We start from the raw sequence: 25489 nt of genomic DNA, 5'->3' as shown, positions 1-25489 counted from the left end.
GTATGGTGAAAGAGAGTGGTCCAGTTTCATTCTTCTGCATGTGGATGTCCAATTTTCCCAGCACCATTTATTGAAGAGACTGTCTTTCTTCCAATGGATAGTCTTTCCTCCTTTATCGAATATTAGATGACCGTACATTTCAGGGTCCACTTCTGGGTTCTCTATTCTGTTCCATTGATCTATGTGTCTGTTTTTGTGCCAGTACCACACTGTCTTGATGACCACAGCTTTGTAATACAACCTGAAATCTGGCATTGTGATGCCCCCAGCTAAGGTTTTCTTTTTTAAAATTGCCCTGGCTATTCGGGGTCTTTTCTGATTCCACACAAATCTTAAAATAATTTGTTCTAACTCTCTGAAGAAAGCCCATGGTATTTTGATAGGGATTGCATTAAACGTATAAATTGCCCTGGGTAACATTGACATTTTTACAATATTAATTCTGCCAATCCATGAGCATGGAATATTTTTCCATCTCTTTGTGTCTTCCTCAATTTCTTTCAGAAGTGTTCTATAGTTTTTAGGGTATAGATCTTTTACCTCTTTGGTTAGGTTTATTCCTAGGTATCTTATGCTTTTGGATGCAATTGTAAATGGGATTGACTCCTTAATTTCTCTTTCTTCAGTCTCATTGTTAGTGTATAGAAATGCCATTGATTTCTGGGCATTGATTTTGTATCCTGCCACGCTACCAAATTGCTGTATGAGTTCTAGCAATCTGGGGGTGGAGGCTTTTGGGTTTTCTATGTAGAGTATCATGTCATCGGCGAAGAGGGAGAGTTTGACTTCTTCTTTGCCAATTTGAATGCCTTTAATGTCTTTTTGTTGTCTGATTGCTGAGGCAAGGACTTCCAGAACTATGTTGAACAGCAGTGGTGAGAGTGGACATCCCTGTCTTGTTCCTGATCTTAGGGGAAAGGCTCCCAGTGCTTCCCCATTGAGAATGATATTTGCTGTGGGCTTTTCGTAGATGGCTTTTAAGATGTCGAGGAAAGTTCCCTCTATCCCAACACTCTGAAGGGTCTTGATCAGGAATGGATGCTGTATTTTGTCAAATGCTTTCTCTGCATCTAATGAGAGTATCATATGGTTCTTGGTTTTTCTCTTGCTGATATGATGAATCACATTGATGGTTTTACGAGTGTTGAACCAGCCTTGTGTCCCCGGGATAAATCCTACTTGGTCATGGTGAATAATTTTCTTAATGTGTTGTTGGATCCTATTGGCTAGTATCTTGTTGAGAATTTTTGCATCCATGTTCATCAGGGATATTGGTCTGTAATTCTCCTTTTTGGTGGGGTCTTTGTCTGGTTTCGGAATTAAGGTGATGCTGGCCTCATAGAATGAATTTGGAAGTACTCCATCTCTTTCTATCTTTCCAAACAGCTTTAGTAGAATAGGTATGATTTCTTCTTTAAACGTTTGATAGAATTCCCCTGGGAAGCCATCTGGCCCTGGACTCTTGTGTCTTGGGAGGTTTTTGATGACTGCTTCAATTTCCTCCCTGGTTATTGGCCTGTTCAGGTTTTCTATTTCTTCCTGCTCCAGTTTTGGTAGTTTGTGGCTTTCCAGGAATGCGTCCATTTCTTCTAGATTTCCTAATTTATTGGCGTACAGCTGTTCATAATATGTTTTTAAAATCGTTTGTATTTCCTTGGTGTTGGTAGTGATGTCCCCTTTCTCATCATGATTTATTAATTGAGTCTTCTCTCTCTTCTTTTTAATAAGGTTGGCTAATGGTTTATCTATCTTATTAATTCTTTCAAAGAACCAACTCCTGGTTCTGTTGATCTGTTCCACAGTTCTTTTGGTCTCGATATCATTGAGTTCTGCTCGAATTTTAATTAACTCTCTTCTTCTGCTGGGGGTGGGGTCTATTTGTTGCTTTTTCTCTAGTTCCTTTATGTGTAAGGTGAGCTTTTGAATTTGAGATCTTTCCAGTTTTTGAATGTATGCTTGTATTGCGATGTATTTCCCCCTCAGGACTGCTTTTGCTGCATCCCAAAGATTTTGAACGGTTGTATCTTCATTTTCATTAGTTTCCATGAATCTTTTTAATTCTTCCTTAATTTCCTGGTTGACCTTTTCATCTTTTAGCAGGATGGTCCTTAACCTCCACGTGTTTATGGTCCTTCCATATTTCTTGTTGTGATTAAGTTCTAATTTCAAGGCATTATGGTCTGAGAATATACAGGGGACTATCCCGATCTTTTGGTATCGGTTCAGACCCGATTTGTGACCCAGTATGTGGTCTATTCTGGAGAAAGTTCCATGTGCACTTGAGAAGAATGTGTATTCAGTTGAGTTTGGATGTAAAGTTCTGTAGATATCTGTGAAATCCATCTGGTCCAGTGTATCATTTAAAGCTCTCGTTTCTTTGGAGATGTTGTGCTTAGAAGACCTATCCAGGGTAGAAAGAGCTAGATTGAAGTCACCAAGTATAAGTGTATTATTATCAAGGTATTTCTTGAGTTTGGTTATTAATTGGTTTAAATATTTGGCAGCTCCCACATTCGGGGCATATATATCGAGGAGTGTTAAGTCCTCTTGTTGGATAGATCCTTTGAGTATGAGATAGTGTCCCTCTTCATCTCTCACTATAGTCTTCGGGGTAAATTTTAATTTATCTGATATAAGGATGGCAACCCCTGCTTTCTTTTGAGGACCATTTGAATGGTAAATGGTTCTCCAACCTTTTATTTTCAGGTTGTAGGTGTCCTTCTGTCTAAAATGAGTCTCTTGTAGACAGCAAATAGATGGGTCCTGCTTTTTTATCCAGTCTGAGACCCTGCGCCTTTTGATGGGGTCATTAAGCCCGTTCACATTCAGAGTTACTATTGAGAGATATGAGTTTAGTGTCATCATATCTATTCAGTCCTTGTTTTTGTGGATTGTTCCACTGAACTTCTTCTTAAAGGGGAATTTTAAGAGTCCCCCTTAAAATTTCTTGCAGAGCTTGTCTGGAGGTCACATATTCTTTCAGTTCCTGCCTGTCTTGGAAGCTCTTTATCTCTCCTTCCATTTTGAATAAGAGCCTTGCTGGATATAGTATTCTTGGTTGCATGTTCTTCTCATTTAGCACCCTGAATATATCCTGCCAGCCCTTTCTGGCCTGCCAGGTCTCTGTGGAGAGGTCTGCTGTTACCCTGATAATCCTCCCCATAAAAGTCAGGGATTTCTTGTCTCTTGCTGCTTTAAGGATCTTCTCTTTATCTTTGGAATTTGCAAGCTTCACTATTAAATGTCGAGGTGTTGAACGGTTTTTATTGATTTTAGGGGGGGGATCTCTCTATTTCCTGTATCTGAATGCCTGTTTCCCTTCCCAGATTAGGAAAGTTTTCAGCTGTGATTTGTTCAAATACATATTCTGGCCCTCTGTCCCTTTTGGCACCCTCAGGAACCCCAATTAAATGTAGGTTTTTCTTCCTCAGACTGTCGTTTATTTCCCTTAATCTGTCTTTTAATTGTCTGTCTCTTTTTTCCTCAGTTTCCCTCTTTGCCATCAACTTGTCTTCTATGTCACTCACTCGTTCTTCCACCTCGTTAACCCTCGTCGTTAGGACTTCTAGTTTGGATTGCATCTCATTCAATTGATTTTTAATTTCTGCCTGATTGGTTCTAAATTCTGCACTCATGAAGTCTCTTGAGTCCTTTATGCTTTTTTCTAGAGCCCCCAGTAGCTGTATAATAGTGCTTCTGAATTGGCTTTCTGACATTGAATTGTGATCCAGATTTTGTGACTCTGTGGGAGAGAGGACTGTTTCTGTTTCTTTCTTTTGAGGTGAGGTTTTCCTTCTAGTCATTTTGCTCAGTGCAGAGTGGCCAAAAACCAGTTGTATTGGGAAAAGGAGAAAAAGAGAGAGAGAGAAGGAAAGAAAAGAGAAAAAGAAAAAAGAAAAAAGGAAGAAAAAAAAGAGAAGAAAAAGAAAGAAAGGAAAAAGAAAGAAAGGAAAAAAAAGGGTGGGGGAAGCAATCAGAAATCAAAAAGCAAAAACAAACAAACAAACAAACAAACAAACAAACAAAAAAACACGAGGGAGTATCCTCTGATTCTGTATACTTTAAGTCCCTTGACTTCCCCTGGAACTTGTCTGTCTAGCTGGTCTTCTGGGGGAGGGGACTGTTGTGCTGATTTTCAGGTGTTAGCACTTGGGGGAGCTGCTCTGCCCCCTGCCTGGTGCAGGGCTCAGTGGGGGTTATTTACCCCGTGAGGCCCCAGGAGGAACAACCCCAGTGGCGGGGCCAGCTCTGGAGCCCTGGAGTCAGCTCCCGCAGTAACTCCGGGGCTCTCCGTCTGCAGGCCTGGATGCTCCGGGGCGGGGCCGCTGATCCTTGCGGTCCTGGGCCTTCCTGGCCTCTGCCTGTCCGGGGGGAGGCCGGATCCTGGGCTGTGTCCCTGCGCCCTGTGCCCCGGGGCCTGCGCTGGTGGATTCGCGCTCCCGCCCCGCAGCCCCCTCCGCGGAGCCGCCGCCCGAGCCCTTCCGAGCTGCTCCGGGTCCCGCCGAGCGCTGCAGCCCTTAGGGAGCTCGGCACACTCTCCAGGGGGCAGGTCCCTGTTAGTGCTGTTCCCGGAGCCGCGCCGCCCCCTCCGCGGAGCTTCTTCCTCCGCCCGAGCCGCCGCCGCTGAGCTGTTCCCGGAGCCCCGCAGCCCCCTCCGCGGAGCCGCCGCCCGAGCCCCTCCGAGCTGCTCCGGGCCCCGCCGAGCGCTGCAGCCCTTAGGGAGCTCGGCGCACTCTCCGGGGCGCGGTTCCTCTGTTACTGTCCCAGGGAGCCCGAGGGCGTCCCCGCCTTTCTGGGGATCCTGCTCCAATTCCCGGGGAGCCCCTTTCCGCGGGGAAGGTCGGTGCAGCTCCTGCTCCTCCGGGACGGGGCTCTCCTGTCCTGGGGACACTCGCCCCGGCCTCAGCCCGGCTCCTCGCGGGCCCCTCCCCCTTGGAGGCCTTTTGTGTCTTTATTTCTTTTTCCCCGTCTTCCTACCTTGATAGAAGCGCGAACTCTTCTCACTGTAGCGTTCCAGCTGGTCTCTCTTTAAATCTCAGGCCGAATTCGTAGGTTTTCAGGATGATTGGATGGTTTTCTAGGTAATTTGCTGAGGACAGGTGACCTGGAGACCCTATTCCTCCGCCATCTTGCCCCTCCCCCGCTGAATAACATTCTATCATATATACCATGATTTCTCCATTCATTCATTCATGGATGGACACTTCAGTTGTTTCCAGTTCCCGGCTATTGTAAATAATGTTGCAATGAACAAGTGGGTTCAAAAATCTCATAGACATAGTGTCTCAACACTAAATTTTTACCCCCTGAATCCCTTCCCCTTCTCTGCCACCCAGACTTCGATCCATCTCTTTTTCTCTCATCTAGTATAATGATAGATTTATAAATCTTCATGAGACATTTTTTCCCTTTAACACTTTGTTCCTTCAAAGTAACATATTTTGAGAAAATAATGATAGATTTATAAATCTTCATGAGACATTTTTTTCCCTCTAACAGTTTGTTCCTTCAAAGTAACATATTTTGAGAAAACTATTTATAATTTAATCTCTTAATTTGTCTCTGATCCTAGTATTTTTTTAATTGAAAGCATAGTTGACACACAATGTATATTGATTGCTGGTTTTCAACATAGTGATTCAACAACCCTATATGTATTTTATATCCATCATAAGTGTAGCTACCATCTGTCACCATACAACACTATAGTGCCATTGACTATATTCCCTATGCTTTACTTTTTATTCCCATGATTTATTACTCCATAACTTGAAGTCTGTATTTCCTACTCCCCTCTACCCATTTGCCTCTTCTTCTATGCCCCCTTCTCTATGGCAGCCATCAGTTTGTTCTACTTTGGATCTGTTTCTGTCCTTTTTTTTTTTTTTTTTTTGCTTCCTTTATTCATTTGTATTGTGCAATAGATTCCACAGGTTTGTGAAATCATACAGTATGATTTTGACTTATTTTTGACTTTCAACTTATTTCACTTAGCATCATACTCTCTATGTCCATCCATGTTGTCAAAAATGACAAGATCTTATTCTTTTTTGTGGTCGAGTAATATTAACATTCCTGTGTGTGTGTATGTGTGTGTATACATATATGTATATTTGAAATAGTGATTTAATTTTCTTTGGGTAGGTAGTGAAATTGCTGGATTATAGAGCATTTATATTTTTAATTTTTAAGGAATCTCCGTGGCTATATTAATTTACATTCCTACCAACAATACATGAGAGTTCCTTTTCTTCTCCACATCCTTGTCAACACATTTTTTGTCTTCTTGACTCTAGCCATTTTGACAGGTATAAGTGATACACACTATGGTTTTGACTTGAATTTCTCTGATGACTAGTGATTTTGAGCATCTTTACATGTATTTGTTGACCATTTGTACATCTTCTTTGGGAAAGAAAAATGTATATTCAGGTCCTCTCCCCATTTTTAAACCAATGGTGATGATGATTTTGGTTTTGACTTTTTATATTTTGGATATTAATGCCTTATACAGATATATAATTTGTAAATATCTTCTCCCATTCAGTAGGTTGCCTTTTTGATTTGTTTATAGTTTTTTCCCCCTGTGCATTGCTTTTTATTTTGGTGTTGTCCCAGTTATTTATTTATTTTTGCTATCCTTTCCCATGCCTCAGGAGACATACCTAGAAAAATGTTGCTAAGGCTTATGTCCAAGAAATTACCACCTATGTATTCTCCTAGAAGTTTCATGATTTCATGGTATGTCTCATATCTTTAGGTTTGATCTATGTATCTATGTCTGTGCCAGTTCCATACTGTGTAGATTACCACAGCTTTGTAGTGTAACTTGAAATCTGGACTTGTAAAACCTCTAGTTAATGTTCTTTCTCAAGATTCCATTGGCTATTCAGGGTTTTTTGTGATTCCATACAAATTTTAGGATTGTTCTAGTTCTGTGAAAAATGCTCTTCGTATTTTGATAGTGATTACATTAAATCTCGATTGCTTTGGGTGGTATGGACATTTTAACAATATTCTTTTAATCCACAAACATGAAATATATTTCCATTTCTTTGTGTCATCTTCAATTTCTTTCATCAGAGATTTATAATTTTCAGAGTACAGATCTTTCACCTCCTTGGTTCAGTTTATTCCTAGGTCTTTTATTATTTTTGGTGCCATGGTGAACAGAATTGCTTTCTTAATTTCTCTTTCTGTTGCTTCATTATTAGTGTACAGAAATAAAACAGATTTCTAAATATTGGTTTTGTATCCTGTGACCTTACTAAATTTGTCAGTTCTAGCAGTTTTTTGGTGCAGTCCTTCAGGTTTTATATATAGAGTATCATATAGGATATTGGCTGTGTTGAGGGATTTTATCATGAATAGCTGTAATTTGTCAAATGCTTCTTCTGCATCTATTGAAATGATCATGCTTTTAAAATCTTTTCTCTTATTGATGTGATGTACCACATTGATTGATTTGTGAATATTGAGCCATGGTTATATCCCAGAAATAAATACCACTTGATTGTGGTGAATGATTTTTTAATGTATTATTGAATTTGGTTTGCTAATTTTTGTTGAGGATTTTTACATCTGTGTTCATCAGATGTATATCGGCTTGGAGTTCTCATTTTTTTGCCATGTGTTTGTCTAGTTTTGTTATCAGAGTAATGTTGGCCTCATAGAATGAATTTGGAAGATTTCCCTTCATTTCTATTTTTTTGGGATAGCTTGAGTAGGTATTAACTCTTCTTTAAATGTTTGGTAGACTTTGCCTGTGAAGCCATCTGGCCCTGGACTTTTGTTTGTTGGGAGCTTTTTAAATTACTGATTCAATTTTATTGCTAGTAATTGGCCTGTTCAAATTTTCTATTTCTTTCTCATTCAGTTTTGGGAGGTTACATGATTCTAGGAATATAGACATTCCTCTAGGTTGTCCAATCTGTTGGCATATCATTTTTCATAATATTCTCTTAAAATCCTTTGTATTTCTGTGGTGTCAGTTTTTATTTCTCTGCTTTCTTTTCTGATTCTGAGTCTCCCCTCCCTTTTTGATAAATCTAGCTAAAGATTTATCAATTTTATTGATATTTTCAAAGAACTACCTCCAGGTTTTTTTTCCTTTCTTTTTTTTTTTTTTTTTGATCCAATCTATTGTGTTTTTAGTCTCTATTTCGTTTATTTCTACTCAGTCTTTATTATTTCCTTCCTTCTCCTGGTTTGGGGTTTTATTTGTTCTCTCTCTCTCTCTCTTTTAGATCCTTTAGGTGTAATATTAGGTTGTTTATTTCAGATTTTTCTTGCTTATTGAGGTAGGCCTGTATTGCTATACATTTCCTTTTTAGAGTGGCTTTTGCTGTATCTCAAAGATTTTAGACTATGGTGTTTTAATTTTCATGTCTGCACATAACTTTTGATTTCCTCTGAGCTCTTGGCTGACCCAATTATTGTTTAAATATCATGTTATTTAACCTCCATGTATTTGTGTTCTTTCCAGTTTTTTTTTTTTTTTCTTGTGGTTGATTTTTAGTTTCATAGCATTCAGGTTGGAAAAGTTGCATGAAATGACTTTAATTTTTTTTAATTCATTGAGACCTGTTTTGCCTCCTACTATTTGATCTATTCTGGAGAATGTTCCATATGCGTTTGAAAAGGATGTGTATTTTCCTGTTTAGAATGGAATATTTTGAATATATCTGTTCAGTCTGTTTTGAATGTGTCATTCAAAACCACTGTCACTTTTTAAAATTTCCCACCTGCATGATCTGTCCATTGATTTAAATGGGGTATTAAAGTCCCATACTGTACTACTGTATTACTATGAATTACTTCCTTCCTTTTTTTTTTTTAACTTTTTTTTTTTTTTAATTTATGATAGTCACACACACACAGAGAGAGAGAGAGGCAGACACATAGGCAGAGGGAGAAGCAGGCTCCATGCACTGGGAGCCTGATGTGGGATTCGATCCTGAGTCTCCAGGATCGCGCCCTGGGCCAAAGGCAGGCGCCAATCCGCTGCGCCACCCAGGGATCCCGAATTATTTCCTTCCTATTTGCTGTTAAGTGTTTTATGTATTTGAGTGTCTCAAGTTGGGTGCATAAATAATTGCAACTGCTTTATCTTATGTCTGATGGCCCCCCTTTATTATTGTATAGTGTCTTTGTCTCTTTTTACAGTCTTTGTTTTAAAATACATATTTTCCATTATAAGTATTTCCATTATAAGCAGCTAACCCTGCTTTCTTTCTCCATCTATTTGCATGATAAATGTTTTTCCATCCCTTCTCTATCAATCTGCATGCATTAGGTATGAAATTAATCTCTTGTAGGCAGGACATAGATGGGTCTTGTTGTTATTGTTGTTGTTTTTCAACCATTCTGTAACCCTATGTCTTTTTTTTTTTTTTTTAATTAATTTTTATTGGTGTTCAATTTACCAACATACAGAAAAACACCCAGTGCTCATCCGGTCAAGTGTCCACCTCAGTGCCCGTCACCCATTCCCCTCCAACACCCGCCCTCCTCCCCTTCCACCACCCCTAGTTCGTTTCCCAGGGTTAGGAGTCTTTATGTTCTGTCTCCCTTCCTGATATTTCCCAACATTGGAGCATATAGTCCATTTATAGTCAAAGTAAATATTGATAGGTATCTATTGTCATTTTGTTACTTGCTTTATGTTTGTATTTGTAGTTCTTCTCTCTGTTCCTTTCTTCCCATGCTTCAGTCACAATAAGTTGACTTTTTTTAGTGACAAACTTGGATTCTTTTCTCTTTAGTTTTTGCATATCACTGGTTTTTGAGTTGTGGTTACCATTCGGTTTGTATATAACCTCTTATGCATATAGCAGTCTATATTTATCACTCAATTTGAAACTATTCTTTACTCTTTTCCCCTCCATGTTTTAGCTATATGGGGTCATATCTTACATTCTTTTGTTTTGTGAGTCCTTTGACTGATTTTTATAAATATACTTATTTTTACTGCTTTTGTGTTTCCAACTTTTCTTACACTTATGGACTTTGCTTTACATTCAAAGAATCCCCTTTACCATTTCTTACAGGCCTGGTTTAGTGGTTATTAATTCCTTTAACTTTTGTTTGTCTGGGCAACTCTTTATCTCCCCTTCTGTTCTGAGTGATAGCCTTGTCAGATAGAATATTCTTGGCTGGGGGATCCCTGGGTGGCGCAGTGGTTTGGCGCCTGCCTTTGGCCCAGGGCGCCATCCTGGAGACTCAGGATCGAATCCCACATCAGGCTCCCAGTGCATGGAGCCTGCTTCTCCCTCTGCCTATGTCTCTGCCTCTCTCTCTCTCTCTCTCTCTCTCTCTGTGACTATCATAAATAAATTTTAAAAAATTAAAAAATAATATTCTTGGCTGCAGATTTTTTTTTCATTTTATCACTTTGAATATATCATGGTATTCTCTTCTGGCCTACAGAGTTTCTGCTAAGAAATCGGCTGCTCACCTTATGGAATTCCCTTTGTACACAACTGTCTTCTCTTGCTGCTTTAGCATTATCTCTTTAGGGGCACCTGGGTTGCTCAGTTGGTTAAGCCTCTACTTTCAGCTCAGGTCATGTCCTGGAGTCTTGGGATCAAGTCCCATATCAGGCTCCCTGTTCAGCGGGGAGTCTGCTTCTCCCTCTCCCTCTGCTCCTCTCCCTGCTCATGTTCTCTCTCTCTCCTCTCTCTCAATAAATAAATAAAATCTTTAAAAAGTAAAAAATAATAAAATTCTCTCTTTATCATTACTTTTTGATTTTTATGTGTCTTGGTACAGACCTCCTTAGGTCAATTTTGTTTGGGGCTCCCTATGCATCCTAAATCTAGATTCCTGTTTTCCTGCCAGATTCAGGGAGTTTTCAGCTATTATTTCTTCAAATAAATTTTCTGCCTCCTTTTCTCTCTGTTTCTTGCTTCGGGGACCCATATAATATAAATGTTCCCTCTGGAACCCATATAGTATAAATGTTATCATATTTGATGATATTGCAGAGTTCCCTGAGTCTATTTTCATTTTGCATAATTTTTTTTTTTTTGTCTTACCTGTTAAGCATGTTTACTTTCCATTACTTTGTCCTCCAGGTCACTGCCTCATTCTTCTGTTTCCTCTAGTCTACTACTTATGCCATCTAGTGTATTTTTAATTTCATTTATTGTGTTTTTCATCTCTGATTTTTTTCTCTTTGTTAAGTGTCTCACTAATGTCCTCCCTCCTTCTCAAGTCCAGTGAGTGTCTTCATGATCATTACTTTAAATTCTCTATCCAGCATATGACTTACATCCATTTTGCTTTGGTCTTTTGTTGTGATTTTTTTCCATTTCTACTCATTTGGAACATATTCCTCTGTTTCCTTATTTTGTCAAACTCTGTCAGGGAAGTCAGTTTTGTCTCCTGCCCTTGAAAACAGTGGCCTTATGAAGAGGTCCTGTTGTACTCTGTAGTGTCGTGTCCTTTTTTACTGAGAACAAGCATTTCAGGAGTGTCTTCTATGTGTGCAGTGGCCCTTTTTGCCTGTTGTGGGCTGTGTTTGGTCTTTGTGGGGTTAAGTCAGTCTGGGGCCACTTTGGGCTTGAGCTCAATCAGCAAAGGTGTTTGTCAGAGATTTAGTAGCATCGAACTGCAGGGTTCTCTCCCTGTTTTGTCCATCAGGAACTTTTTCTTGGTGTGTGAGGCCTGCAATCATACCAGCTGTCTGCTCCCCAGCACACTGCTGGAGTTTTAGTCTGAATGGTGTTTCTTTCCCTCTCCCCTTGGTCAGGGCACTTTCTATACTGCTAGGTTTATGGTACCACCTTCAATGTGATCAAACCCTGAGTACCATTACCACTACTGCGACTGAGGTTGGCCAGGTTGAAAGGGGTGGATCTATAAAGTATGAGGATTAGGAGACACAGTGTTAGTAAGATTTGCACTGGTCTTCTGGGGGAGGGAACCCACAGTGCTGGGACTGAGACAGGCCTGGCTGGCAGGGTGCAGTGTGCACATATGTGCTGAAGTGAGGGGAGGCAGTGTGTGCTGTAAGCAAGTTAGGAAGGGTCCATGCTGATTCCTGAAGGTGATCATATGTTTATGCTGGAGGAGTCGGGGAGGGAAATGGTGGTGGTCAGCTCCTTTGTTCCTGGAGGTAATCTCTGTCCCTCTAGGATATGTTCTCAGATTAGTAAATAATTCTCCCTCCCAAATACCACAGGTGTTTTTCAAACTGCTGCTTTTATGTTGTATCTCCGTAGGCTATTTATTGTGCTGTTTCTTTAAAGGTGGGGATTCAGTTTCCTCTTGTTCCCCTGGCTCTTCCAGAATTGAGCTGGCTGATTTTTTAAAAATTCGGTGTTTTAAGTGCCACTAGGTTGTAAGAACTCATACAAATTTCACCTCTTAGGTTTTCAAAGCCAAATGTTACGGGGCTTAGTCTCTCCTGTGCAGGCTCCTCTGTGTGATAGTCTGTTTCTCTCCCCAATCTGGAACAGCAGCTTCATCTGTCCCATGGACAGTCCTACACATCTGTTACAGTGAGGTTCATAAATAACATCCTAAGTATACCTAAGTATATAGCAGTCTATATTAAGTATATATGTATGGCCACTTAAGTCAAACACATTTTATGAGAATATTTTTTTTAACTCCCCCTCCCTGTTTTATGTATATGTTATAATAATTTGCATCTTTGTATTCATACTTTTATTACTCCTAATTATGGCCCTTTTTTCCCATGTGAAGAAGTCCCATTGACATTCCTTATAAAGCAGGTTTACTAGTAATGAATTCCTTTAACTTTTGTTTGGGAAATTTTTTTTCACTCCCGTTGTGAATGATGACCTTTCCAGGTAAAGTATTCCTGGTTGTAGTTTCATTTTGTTTTGTTTTTCTTTCTCTTTCAGCTCTTTGATTATATCATGCCACTCTTTTGTGGCCTGCAAAGTTTCTCCGCAAAAATCATCGATAGTCCTATAGGGTTTCCTTTGTACCTAATTTTTGCCTCTCTGTTGCTGCTGTTAAAATACTCTCTGTAGCCTTTAACATTTTAATTATTTTGTGTCATGACCTGATCTTGGGTTCATCCTGTTTGCAATTCTCTGTGCCTGCTGAACCTAATAAGCCATCTGGAGTTAAAATGGTGTGGGTCTAGAATATTCTGGGGTGCTTTGCATGTGGTCACTCTGGTGCAATGGCTAGAACTGTAGTGAGAATTGTTCAAGGGGTCCCAGTTGCACTATCCTGGAGGTACCTTGGTAAGATGGCCAGTACTGGTATGGATTAGGGGCCTTGTCTTCACTGAAGCGGTAGGCCAGTTACGGTGTCTGGACCCTGCTCCCATACATGCTATGAAGGTGGAGGGAGAATGTAAACCATGGTGCTTGACAGCTCATCAGACCTGGAGAGTATTCCAGCAGTTACCCCACCATTTGGTAGGATTCTAGGGGGCTAGATCCTCTATATTCTAGTTACTATTTTTGTTTAAGATTTTATTTATTTATTCATAGAGACACAGAGAGAGAATGAGAGGCAGAGACACAGGCAGAGGGAGAAGCAGGCTTCATGCAGGGAGCCCGATGTGGGACTCGGTCCCGGGTCTCCAGGATCACACCCTGGGCTGCAGGCGGCGCTAAACCGCTGCGCCACCGGGGCTGCTCTCTAGTTACTTTTTTTATTTTAACCTGTGGCTTTTCTTTTTTTCTGTGCCCCATGGTGTCCATGGAACACCTGGTATGGGCTAGGGATCCAGGGCTCACTGAGACAGTGATGCCAGCTGTGGCACCTGCACATTGCTCCTATCTGTGCTATCAAGCTGAATGGGGAACATAAACCATGGTGTTTGCCAACCTTTTTGATCTGGAAAGAGTTCCAGCAACTCCCCTGCCATTTGGGGCATTCTAGGACTAGATCTTTTATATGCTAGTTGTTCTGTTAAACCAATACTTTTTTTTCCCCTTGCCCCAGGGCAAACAAATTCATGGTCTTTCAGTACTATCTTTTCCCAGCACTGCAGTTGGCAGCATCACTGGTGGGAATTCCCTTCATTACTGTGTCTCTGCCTCTTTTCTCATTCTCTGTGTGTTCTCTCTATCTTTCATTGTGTAGCTGTTCAGTCAGTCTTCATTCTTCTTCAGGAGAATTGCTGGTGTGTTAGTGCAAGAGGTGAGTTCAGGGTCTTCTTCTGTTGCCATCTTGGAATGGCACAACTCTCTGATCCCTGTTTTAAGCACTGACCCAAGCAATCAATTATATGTTAGTTTATTCATTCTAAACCTTCACAATATATTCAATGCACATGGGGAGCTTTAAAAAATTCCAATACCCAGTATACCTGGGTATACTGGGCAATATTCCAGTATTCCAGGGAATAATCCAGACTAATTAAATCAGAATTTCTGGTGGTAGGACTGAGGTATCAATATATTTTAAGGGTGTAGCCTGAGAACCAATGGCTTGGCTGAAGAATTTCTTTTTAGGGTAAAAATAAGGATTCCCTAGGAAGGAAGAAAGCACCCAGGAATTTTTTTTTAACGTACAAAGTACATAATCTAGAGATTTCCAAAAAGGGAACTCTGCTTTGTAATAGTGGAGTGAATAAAAGTAGAACTGTGAATTCTGGGCCTCTTACTCTACTATTTGTGTAAATGTACAGAAGTTATTAAATTCTGTGTAATCTCAAGATCTTTATTTATGAGTTAAATATATACCTTGTGGTTTGTTATCAAGACAGTGATAACAAATGTAAAGTAACTGTTAAATTAATAGTTATTAGACTATTGTTAATTATAGAGGCTTATGCCACTTAGTGGTTGCTTCAAGGCAGTTGTAACTCTTAATTGCATACAATTGTATAATACTCTCTAATTGTGGAATTCTCTAAGGGATGGGCCACTTTTGCCTTGTCAACTACTAGAATCATAGCCCTCCAAAAAGAACCTGATACAGACTATTACTTTAAGTATTAAATGAGTGAATGAATGGAAGCATTATATAGCTTAATCTCATTGGTGCAAAACAGAATGGCACCATGTCATATATTTCTTTTGTCTTTCCTATAATCTCTTTATTTCTTACTTGATAACACTAATAGCCTTCTAGTATGCAGGTACTGTTATAAGAATTTTAAAGCATTAGTACTTGCAGTCCTATGAACTAGGTATTACATTATTTTACAGGTAAGAAAGGTGAAGAACAGAAAGGTTAAGTCATTTGTCCATGTCAGACAGCTAGAAAGCTGTTGCTCTGGGATTTGAGTTTAAGAAAATAGACTTAGGACAAATTCTAATTACCACTTCAGCTGTGCAAAAGTAGCCATTGCCATTTCTATGAACCACTAGAAGTCCTTGAATCAATTATTAACCTCTTAAAGCTCCATACAAGTTTCATCCTCTAGGTTTCTTGAGAACTGGTCCTAATTCTGAGGGGAAACAAACAAAAAGACATCGTTTAAAAATATATAATCATTATATTCATTTGAAAAAATACTTTTTACTTTGTAAAATGATGTTATTTTTATTTGGTTTGGACAAAAACACATGGGCTCAATACAGCTATTATTTCTTTTATATTAGGATACTTTATTGCTGGAAGCAATGATGAATTTAGACTTTTCCTCTTTAATATTATGTCACAGTTCATTAGAGATTTAACAATCATATTTAAGAGTCTTTACATTGGAACATTAGGTTTTATTTTAAAAAATGCTCATTACTTGTACTGCATTCACTAAATAAGAGCTCACAGAGTTTGATTTTCTCCTAAAAAGCAGTGATAGAAGATATATGAAATGGTTTAGGCAATTTGATTTTCCTTAAAACTTTTTAAAAGATAAAAATCAGGTTAAGATAAAACTTCTCTGGACAACCACCAAACTCAAGAAAACACCAGATGTATTTCTTACCTTTAATATATAATGAGAAAAATATCTTCCAAGTCTGTAGTTATTTTCAGATGGATATGTTAAAAGGTTGATTGCCTTTCAAATTGTAGGTATTTTTTCCATTACTATATTTATAATAATTTTTAACTGGGTTATAAGTCTATCTCAGCTTTATTAGTTTTGGGTTGTACGAATATAAAAATAAAAAGATTATAGAATTGCCAAAATATTTTCATGTATCTTAGCAGAACACAACTAGAATTACAGGAAATGTTGAGGACATTATTGCCATTTCCAATAATAAAATATGTTTGTCCAAGATCGATGGTACATGATTTTGGTATGAGCCACTGGCCTATGTCAGATTTGAAGGAAAAAAAAATGGCCAATCTCCTTTCAATAGCAGATGTTTCTCTGCTAATATTGAAACAAACATTTCCCTTGGAAACATCTGTCTGAGTAACAGGTCTATAATCAAACATTGAGGATATTAGAATGTGCCAATTTAAAAAAAATGCTCATTTGCTGAAAAAAAAAGATTTAGAAAATAAAAGACTTTGAGGCACATTTAAATGTATAAATCTCAACTATAAATCCCAGTTAACAACATGTATCATGAAATGTGTAGAGTATTGTATAATGTTATATCCAAGCAACTGCTTTTATGTGATACTTAACTTGAAATACTGAATATATCTGCTTATTGTTTCTGTTCATACACCTTGCCAAACGAGATGGCTAGTTTTTTAATATGCATAGTTTTGATTTAATCCAACAAAGAACTAAAACATTTGTGAAGAAAGTGTAAGAGAGAGATATTCAATACTGTGGAAAGTAGGATTTAAAATGAATAGTTCTGGGGCGCCTGGGTGGCTCAGTCAGTGAAGTGTCTGCCTTTGGCTCTGATCAATCATGATCCTAGGGGCTAGGATGGATCATCAGGCTCTGCTCAGTGGGGAGCCTGTTCCTCCCTCTCCCTCCCTCTGCCTACTGCTCCCTCTGCTTGTGCCCTCTCTCTGTGTCAAATAAAATCTTTTAAAAAATGAATAGTCCTTTTGTGAGGTATAACAAGGGGCTGTTATCTCCACAGAGGCCCAAACTAGAAATAAATATAATTTTCCAGAAGAAAAACAATAAAAAAACTAAACACTGTATGTTTTCTTAGACGTTGAATTAAATAATGGGTAAAACCAAAGAACTTGATCTCTTCAGTCAATGTTTTGATCTCATTCAACCTCTCAGCAAAAATCCTTAGTGACTAGGATTCATATTTACAAAGATTAACTTAATATTGATATACTTGAAAAAATTACATCTACTCTTTCTCTGTAAGTACCACAGCACTGTGAGATATAATTTGAAACTTTATCTTTTTCACATACACCTGCATCATCAAGTTTTTGTGGTCACCTCTATGCTGCTGCCTGGGTTCACATCCTAATCCCTCACCTCTCGACAAAGCAAAATGTGACGCAGAATCTGTGTATTTAAATACCTTTTACTCTAAGGCATACAAGTAGACTGTATTTTCCAGCCTCCTTACAGTTTTATAAGCAATGTGGACAAGGTGATTAATGAATGTCACTTCAAAGCTCAGCTTCCAAAAAGCTTCTATACACAGTACTTGACACCGCTAATCTTTATTCAATAAATGAATGGAGATACTGCATGAGGTCTGAGCAACAAGATGCAAAGAACCTGCTTCTTGAATAATCACTTCAAGTGCTTGCCAACAGGAATATATGCATTGGAGCGAGGAATGCACTTATTATATGTTACTACTAAGACGTTCAGATTTGTTATTACAGCAGCTAGCATTATTTACTCTCTTTCAGGCCCACCAGGAAAATAATTAGAAAATATCACCTCAATCTTTATCTGCAAAATATGTCATTTCAAATTCTAAAGTCTCAGAACAGAATCTTAATATTTGCTTCCAATCAGTTCTCCTTTGCAATATTCTGGTTTTTCTGTTAATGGCAACATCATTCTAGAAGCTAGTTGTCAAAAAGAAAATATGATGCAACCTCTAGTTTGGGATTTTAGTGAGATTGAAAACAGAGGCATTTCAAAATCTGACCATAGAAGAATGAATTCTTCTATAGATATTTGATACATTCAATTGTTATACTTCAGGAGATATGATTTGGCAACAAATTAAATTCTTTATCCTATTTATACTATAGTATATCACTTTAGAACTTGGAAAGCCAGCTTGGTAAGTAAGACTAGAACAAGCAACTCTATATTCTAGCGCAACATAATTTGAAATTGTTGAGATTATTGTATTAATTCATGCACATCAGAATTCATTAGAATAATTTATCATCAGTATCATCATGAAAACTATCCAGATACTTAGTTCCTGAGTTCGTGGCAATGATGACTCATATGGCTATCATTGGGGAGTAAGACATGTAAGAAAAACATCCAATCACATATGAGTCATGCTACATCTCCACATGTAGATGATGTGCCTAATTCTTTTTTTGTTCCTCTCTCTCACTCTTGAAAATAATCAAAAGAATAGCTCCAGACATGTGTATTAGAAAGAATTAGTAACAAAAAAAAGTATTAGTAAGTTTCTGCCACTGTGGCAAGGCTGGCAGCTGGACTACAGTTGTTAGAATGCCAAATCCCAGACGTGGCATGATTAAGTCCAGTATCTAATCATTTCGTTACAGTAAATTCACAAAGCAGTCTGATTATAGCATGCCCTGTCTTCCTGGCAGTACACATGTTATACATTTGCTATAAAATTACTAGTGTGAATTTATAACCAAAATGTATTATTTACAAAAGAATTGTTTCCTTTACATTTTTAAAAAACTGATCTGTATATTATAATCCTGTTGGTAAATACCCATGATATTAATTGAACTTCTTCTTACTATTTTACCATTACTTTTTTGCTTCCTTATTTAACTGTAATTTCATTTTTCTGGGTTTTTCTTTACGCTTATAATAAAATTTTCTAAGATGCAATAGTCAGCTATTTAAACTTACAATCTTCAAATAACATTTAGGAGAAATATTCATTAATTTATTTTCTGGAATACAAATGTTAGAGTTGTTTAATATGTACATATTAACAAGTTTACAAAAATAGATTATGTGGTTTTAGGATATAATAGAAGAAATATTTAGACTTACAAGTTGTTTTAATATCTTGGCCAAGAAAATATATAGAAACATTTTAAGAAAATATATCAAATCATTTTATTTGTTTCTACATACCAAATTAATGGGCAGAACACATTTATCAAACTCTATTGACGTGTAATACATTAAATGAATCATTAAAATTTGGCTGTGAATATACTGTTTTTATAGTGCTCTTTCTTCTGAATAATAGTGTATTTGCTATAAATATTGTTAGCCTTTTTCTACATAAGAAAAATACATCTAAAATTTGACTTCTATTTTTCCTTTGAGACAGTTTTCCTTCCTTATTTTCTCTTCGTATTTAAATGTAATCAACCCTGATTAATTGGTAGAAATAATCTGTGAATTTTTGCAGTTCACTGAGAGGTGATCACGGAATGGAAATTTGGGGTCCTATTTACCAAATCAGCCAGAAACATATCTGTGAACAGTCTGTTTTAAACTCTCAATACACGCTTTAATGGATGTTTACCCCAAATCCTGCCTTTTAGTTTCTAGGTGGACATTGCTCTTTATACCTAGAAAGTTGTGTATTTGGCTCCTTATTGCAAACACATTCCTGCTCTCACTCCTATGGATTGTGTTGTCTTCATAACTATTCTGTCTCTTAAATCATTAATTCTTCCTGATTTTTCTCACCAGGCTTGCTTCTCTCCTCTACCCTAGCATGGAATGTGCAACTCTCTACTCATACTTAAATAAAAAGATTAACATGCCAAAGTTGACCTCAGTGTCCCCTTCCAAGCCGACTGCTGCCACACTGATCCCCGTTTCAATAAAAAGCATTATTATCAGGTATTCAGTTTTTCAGTCTACAAACCTAAAAGTCATCCTTGTGTCTTTATTCTATCATACTTCACATCTATTCCATTTGTTAATTCTGTTGGTTGTACCTCTAAAAAATGTCCATAATCTGACATCCCTTTTTGCTGTCACTCTCACCCAAATTACCATGTACTTGTTTTGACCTTTACCCTAGACACCTAAGTGGTCTTACCTTTTTCTACTCTTGCCATATAGTTAGCCTCTTCACATAGAAGCTGAGCAAATTGCGTCAATCCCCACATTGGAAAAACTTCCACTGAGTTCATACGTTTGGAATAAAATCCAACCTTCTGGAATTGTCCTCAAGGTTCTACATAATTTGGCCATCGTTTCTGTTTTATCTCCTACCCTTCTTTTTGCTAATTCTGCTGCAGCTACTCTGGCCTTCCTGCTGTTCTTTGAAATGTTCAAGCTTGGTCCACCCCAAGGAATTTGCATTTATATGTTCTCTTGGCTAGAATGTTATCTTCAAATTAGAGACTTCTTCCTAAATTTCATTCATTTTTTTTTCTGTTTAAATATTCCCCTTTCTGGCTCATCTCATTTTCCAACTCCAGTCCTTACTTAACCCCTTACACAGACTTTCTTTTCTTGTAGCTCTTACCACTATCTGGAATTATACAATATTTAATTTCTATTGTCTGTCTTTTCTGTGAAGGCACTCAGAACATGTAACTCTAAAATATGCCCTTCTGACATATTATTTTGAGTCAAAGCCACTTGAGAAATTCGGGTGCAAGAAGGGCCATCTGACCCACCTCTTTCTTCCTGAAAGCAGGAGATAATATTCCTCCCCTATATCACAAGAAAGGAGGACATTCTCATCATCAGAGATGGGGAATGAAGGCTGAGAAATCTGTACAAACCAACTGTGTGAAGTCAACTCTTACTTTCTATTCAGTTCTCAACAATATATTGCCACTAACCCAAATCTTTTGTCTAGTCAATTCTTCACCAATTTATTGTTTCTTTATCTAAGATATAAAAGCTTTCTGCTTGAGTCACTTCTTTAAGTATTTTTCTCCTGTGAAGGTTTCCATGTATATGTTAAAATTTACTAAAATTTGTGTGCTTTTCTCCTGTTTCTCTCTATTGTGTCAGTTTAATTCTTAGGCTCACCTGGAGACTCAGAGAGGTAGGAGAAGATTTTTCCTCCTGTACTTCTATTAGAATTTAGCTCTAACAGGTAGGGTCTCTGTCTTGTTGACTGTAGTTATGTTCATTGTCTACAAAAGCTTCAATAAATGCTGAATAAACAACAGAGACCATAAATTAAAATTCGTATCTTTTAATCATTAGTTGATAATGATCCTTTTACTTATTCTGATTAAAGTACAAATTATTCTTCTACCACTGAGCCACTTAAACACCAGGAAAGCACCTATAGTACAGGGCTCTAGTTTCTTCATGGTTTCTCTTTTAATTAACTGTGTTGATCTATTTTTAGCTCACCCCTTTGCCTTATCTACTAACTAGCTTTCTTACATGGGAGTGTTAACTTCTTTGAGCATCATCCATGGCAATAATTCTTAAACTAGCATGTATCAAAATCACCTGAGAGCTTATTAAAACAAAAATGGCAAGGCCTGAACTCTCCCCTAGTAGATCCCGGGATGTGCTTAGAAAATTTGTATTCCTAATTAGTCCTCAAGTATTGCTGATTTTGCCAATCTGGGACCACACAATTTGAGAATCACATAGCTATAAGAATAGGCGATGGTCTTCTCCTTTTGTTGACATCCTTCCAGATGGACCTGGGCAAACTGGTGTGAAAGTTTTCTATAGAACAGGATAAGGAATGGAGTCTGAGGCTCTGCTACCTTGGGTATACTTGCTAGAAAAATAGGCAGCCGTGAGAGGAAATGTCTTGAAGAGTTTTCTGGGCAGTATTCAAAATTAAAGTTTGACAAAATTAGGAAGAAGAGGGTATGATGAAAAAGGCAGAGAAAAGATAAAGATAGAAGAACAGGAAGGCAGAGTAAAAAGAAGTGGGAGGGGATTGAGAAAAATTGGGATCCTGACCTATGTAGAGATTCTGAAAATATAGAGAATACCTGAAATGCCTGAAAGAACTAGCTGTAACTAATTTGGAGAAGTTTGTGTTTACTATATTTAATTCAGATTTAGAATTGTACAGAGGCCTGAGAGAGGCAATAAAGAAACAAAGCAGAGATTCTTCCTCTCCTTCATATTTAGACTTTCATATGATTGGCAAATTCCTATAACCAAAATCTGTTATAAGGTGTCTAGGGTTGTCTTAATAAAGTACCATAGACTTGGTGCCTAAAACAACAGAAAATTGTTGTCACAGTTATGTAGGCTAGAAGCACAAAATCAAGGTGTCAGGAAAGCCATACTTTCACTAAAGATTCTAGGGGAGGATCCTTTGCCTTTTCCTAGCTTTGAGTGGTGGCCTGCAGTCCTTGGTGTTTCCTGGCTGCAACAGATTGTTGTCCAGTCTCTGTCTCTATGATCACATGGAATTCTCCTTGTGTCATCCATTTTTTTTTTCATGTTGTTTCTGCATCTTAAAATTGGTGTTTTCATGAAAGTTAAGTTTAAAAGCAAAAATATTTGGTAAAATGTTTTAAGTAGAAGAGGAATTCAGTCTTCCTTTCCTCTTGGTTGGGATTCCCCCAAATACTTCTCTTTGCAAATAATCATTTGTGAACCACTTGTTACTATCCTCATGTTGTCTCACTTGTCTTCTTTGTGTTCTTCATCCTTTTGTTAACCTGAAATTTGAGAGCTTCTAATTCTTTATCACAACTCTTCAGTCAAGTATAAAGTCTCAGTGAGCAAAAGTATTAAATTAGTGGATTTTTGTGGGAATATATAACCTCCCAGGAATTAATAATAACCCCAAACTTTATAGATAGATAGATAGATAGATAACAATTTCTAGGTGTTTGTTATAAGTCTGAATGTCTTATACCTTAGGAAGCTGATTTAATTTTTTATCTTTTTTTAATTATTATTTTTTTAATTTTTTATTTATTTATGATAGGCACACAGTGAGAGAGAGAGAGACAGAGACATAGGCAGAGGGAGAAGCAGGCTCCATGCACCGGGAGCCTGACGTGGGATTCGATCCCAGGTCTCCAGGATTGTGCCCTGGGCCAAAGGCAGGCGCTAAACCGCTGCGCCACCCAGGGATCCCAATTTTTTATCTTTTTGAAAAAAAATGAAATAATGCTTCTTACTCCAGCTTTACTATTGTAATTCCACTGTGTTTTTTTAATAGCTATATGGAAGGATTAGAAAATCAATTAGTCAATAAATGGAAAGAGCAAATATAATTCTACATCTGAGAGATGTTTTGGTATTCTTTAAACAGCCCTATGTAGGTGGTTGTCTACTCACTGCCTACCTTGCTTATCACTTTTATTTCTATCCTCCTTATGTAGTCTAATTCATATAAAATAGGATATAATTTTTATTTTGCTAAAATATGACTTAATCTTCCAAATTCTGCATGTAGATGTGTATATATGTGTGTAAAGAAAGGCATATCTGTCTATGAAAATACCTGAGTTTAATGAAATTATTTATAATGGGCAAAAAGTCATTTTTAATATTAGACTTTTATCATTATGGCAATAAAATCAGTATAAGGTATTTTGAATGGCTCCTGGTTTCTACCAAATTTTACTGATTTTTTTTTTTTTAGCTCAATGAAAATGCTTTAAATTTTGCTGAAGCTTTTCTAAGCAGGGCCATTTGAGTGCTACAGCATGCCCCTCATATGTCAAAGCTTCTTTATAGCCATATATAGTAATAACAGGTTTATTGGAGAGTCTGAGCTTTATGGAGTACACACTTGAAAAGGATTTATTTTCTCTAATCAATGCCCCCAACTGTGCAATGTCAGTTTTCCTTCCCTGCTGGGTAGCAGATCTCTTAATGATGTCTTGGGCAGATTCCATAACATCTCTCTACTTTATTAAAAAGTCTAGTTTGTAACTGCAATCTCATATCCCCTCCACATCATAAGACAAGCCTGGTTTGGGGCCTAGGAACTTAAAAAGAAGTGTGATCTGCTCTCTCATTTCCTCACTATCACCAGGAGTCAAATGGAAGGTCATAGTATGTCTCTCTGGGGCCTATCCCTAACTTCTGTCAGAGGCTTTGATGTTTTCTAGCTGCTCTGGGAAGAGATATAGAGTAAAGGGACAAAAGTCTTTTTGTTTTATTTGGCTTGAAAGAACAATATTGTTTCTTTTCCTGTCAACTGCCTTATTCTCCAAGACAATGCTGATAGGCCATCAAAGTCCTGGATGACACACCTCTAACTTACAAGTCCTGTTGGGAATATCTGCACTGAAAATTTTCCTTATCTTTTATTAGATATATTCATTTAACACTTATATAACTCTTACCCTATACTATAATATGTTCTGCATGGTTTATAAACACCCATTAATTATCCAAAAACCATTTGAAGTAGGTACTGCTACTATTTCAATAGGGAGTCTGAACCACAGTGAAACAGTGCTAATTGTGCAAGATTACATATCTGGTGATTAACTGACTTTGGATTTGAACCCAGGCAGTCTAACTCCAATACTCTTAACTAGTATATTAGGCTGCTTTCATGTAGTTGTCTCTGGCTTGAGACAAATCTTATATAGAACATTGGTAATAATGGTTTGTAGCCAAAAATTTCCAGAGTAAAGATATAATTTTATAGGTTTTGGAGTCATCCATATATATTTTTTATTTTTGAATTAAGAGAGTAGGTGAGATCTCTGAGGTGGAGGACTCAACTAGGGAAGACAATACTATTAACAAAAATGAAGGACACCAGGGAAGAAGATTTTAAGGGACCACAGAAATCAGAAGATTTAATGTCTACACATACAGAGACATGACACCCCCAGACAAGCCAATACCAGGTGTCCATTCTAACCTCATTATCTTCCTTTATTTGAGGAAGAGGCTAAACATTTGCACGGGGAGGGGCAGGTTATGTTAGAATGTTGGAAAAAGACATCAGTTTGCATAAACCTCAGTAAAACAAAAGATGTAGAGTTAATAAAATGCACCTCCATAAAACATTGTCATTGCAGGGTGAGTCAGAGGAGACTTTCAGACTCAAGCATTTTCATCAATCATATACCTAGGAATAGTCTTAGAAATTCATTTTTCTTCACATGCTCAATGACATTTTACTGTTCTTTCTGTATTGCCATCCTGAGCAAGTAACTGTCTACCTGGTCTAAGTCTCCATTGAACTCTGAAATCACTGGAGCCAAAGATGGAAGAGAGTTTCAAGTAGAAATGAACAGCTGCAAAATGTTCAAATATGTCCAGTAGATCAAGAATTGGGAAATTAGATTCCTTAATTAGAAGGTCATTCTGGTTTTGCAAGAGAAAATTAGGGTCTTGCATTTCCCAGCTGCACTACATGCCATTGTTAAAATTTGACATTTCAATATTTGATTCATTTTTTGGATTTTTTCTAATGTATGATATGGCATACAGTTCCAAATATATTTTTGTATTGATGGTTACCAAGTTTTCCCAAAATCTTGCATAGAATAGGCTTCTTTTCTCTAATTTGAGGTCCAAACATTTTCATAAAGTATTACGCATGTATGTGTTTATGTGTGTGCGTGTGTATATATATATATACACACGCACACACAGAGT

The sequence above is a fragment of the Vulpes lagopus genome, chromosome 23, assembly GCF_018345385.1.
Source record: "Vulpes lagopus strain Blue_001 chromosome 23, ASM1834538v1, whole genome shotgun sequence".
Classification (NCBI taxonomy): Eukaryota; Metazoa; Chordata; class Mammalia; order Carnivora; family Canidae; genus Vulpes; species Vulpes lagopus.
The sequence above is the reverse complement of the archived record's forward strand: the minus strand, read 5'-3'. Positions refer to the sequence as shown.